Here is a 2,454-nt window from a genome sequence, read left to right on the forward strand (position 1 = left end):
AAAGAAACAACCTCTTTATTGTTAAAAAAATGTTCTATTACAAACTACATTTGCAAAGAAAAAGCAAACTTTAAAAAATAAACCTAGACTCAAAAATAGACTGAAAATCACCCTGATGGAAAAACAGGCAGAAGGTGCTAAGATACAGATTTGACCTATGAATGCATTATGGTTTTAAAAATTGGTTTCCGCGGGGCATCGTTCGGCCTTGCCGCGGTCCTAGGCGTGAGATCCCTCTCAAGTTGCTCTAGCTCGTGCATAGTCTGCTTGACATAAACCATTACTGCCGAGAGGAAGGTAACACTGGACATGTTCTCACATCGTAGACATTGTCTGGTGATGGCATGGGCAATGGCCTTGATCCTATTTCTGGTTTGCTTCTTCTCTACGAGCAAGCGTTTTATCTGATCGCTGCATATCTTGAAGACTTGAGTATCTTGTACATGCTGATGCTTCAGTCGTCGTACTTCCAACTTCATCTGGGCTATTGAGTCGTACCAGTATCTGCTCTCGGTTTGGAAATCCTTAGCCTGATTAACTGCTTGGATCTCAAGTGCAGCCATCTCTCTCTTTATCTTAGCAACGGTTTTCTCGTGGTCGCCTTCCGATTGATCCAGGTATCTGCGATGCTTATCTGCTCTCGTATCCCACTGCGCTTTGAGCTCTGCTAGGACGCTTTCAGACTTTTCCAAACTATTTTGCCATTCTCTGATCTCGCTTTTTAACCTTTTTATCAGGCGCTCGTCTGATTGACGCCTTGGTTGTTTATCTGCATCCAATCTTATTTGTTTGATCTGGGCTCTGAGCATTTCATTTTCTTGAATTAACCTGTTCCGCTCTCCCAGATCGGTGGCAATTTGCACGTTGTGCTCGTATTTCATGCCTTCTACTTGTTGCTTTAATCTGCTGATTTCGGCACAATAACCTCTTTCCTTTGCTAACCAATCCCAATGCCTTTGCGATGACTCGGTGAAATCCCGGATGTGGGGTCTCTTAGCTGGCCTTTCATGCTCGAGTTCCCTTCTATACCATGCAAGGTAACCTGGCGCCGTTTCTCCTTTGGCTCGATCCCGCACGCAAGTATCTGATTTCAAAAGTTGACCCTCATTCCAGATTTGGCGAATCTTTGCTTCTGGGAACTGTCCGTTAGGACTTATCTCAACTGTTTGAGCGCTAAGATCTTCCTCATGAGGTACTGACTGGCATCTTCCGAACTGTCTCAAAACTCGGCCGGGAGCGTAAGGTTGAATGCTCTTAAGCCCCATCAGCAAGAAATGAGTTTTAGCCGCCGACATATATAAGATCTCATCAACAGGCAACCATCCCAACGTCCATTGTATTTGGCTGGCAGTAAGAGCTTGCAAGAACGAGGTCCATGCCAGGACTCCTTTGGGCCAAATGATCTCTTTGGTTCTCGTGTAAGATTCTTCTATGCGGGTCTTTTCCGGGGAACCATGGCTCAAAATCTCGGAATGATGGCAGAGGTGCTCGGTCATCCATATCTGTAGGAGCAAATTACAACCTTCGAAGAAATTTCCCCCAGCTTTACAAGCTGTGAGAGCTCGAAAGATGTCAGATACCACCATTGGCGCGAGAGTACTGTCACTTTGCGTGAGTAAAGTGCTGACGACCCCAGATATCTTCAAATCAATGTTTCCATCTTTCCTCGGAAATACCAGAAGACCCAGGAACATTATCATGAACGCTACCCGTCTGTGCTCGTCCCACTTCTGACGAGCTCCTTTGCTGCACAGTTTGTTGATTGGATTATTGAATCCCCCTTGTGACCGTACCTATCATATATGAAGCATGGAGTACAGAATCCGGCTGCTAGATCCGGGTTGTGGACTGTTCTAGGTATTTTCAATGAATCCAGGAACCGATGTACCGTGACGACCCTCGGGGCGACCAAGTATTTTTCCCTCAAAGGAAGTTCAGTATTCCCGATGTATCCGGCCATTTCTTCCAAAGTCGGGGTGAGCTCAAAATCAGAGAAATGGAAAACATTGTGCGCCGGGTCCCAATAGGTAACCAAAGCTCTTATGATATCTCCCCGAGGCTGGATTTCCAACAGACCCACAAGACCTTTCAAATATTTCTTAACCTCATTTTGTCCTTCAACACCTAGATCATTCCACCATAGCCGTAACTTGACAGGGATTTTGGTCATTATTGAAAAATGTTCATTTTGCATCGTGCTCATCCTGCACATTTATTAAGGTGATTTTAACAAAATGACTGACTCAAAATATTTTACAGAGGGGACCAAGTTTTGAACACGGCCTTTAAGCACTTCGGGGACGAAGATTTTAAGGCTGTGTGGGTCTAAAAATGCTAAACAAAACCCAAAAGTGGCTATTTATGCAAAGTCAGCCTTCCGGTGTCCCTTTCGGGAACATTCGGCTATTCATGACAAAACAGCGTCACCCTTTTTATTTACGACTCTTTTTATCG

Source organism: Nicotiana sylvestris, chromosome 6, assembly GCF_000393655.2.
Source record: "Nicotiana sylvestris chromosome 6, ASM39365v2, whole genome shotgun sequence".
NCBI lineage: Eukaryota > Viridiplantae > Streptophyta > Magnoliopsida > Solanales > Solanaceae > Nicotiana > Nicotiana sylvestris.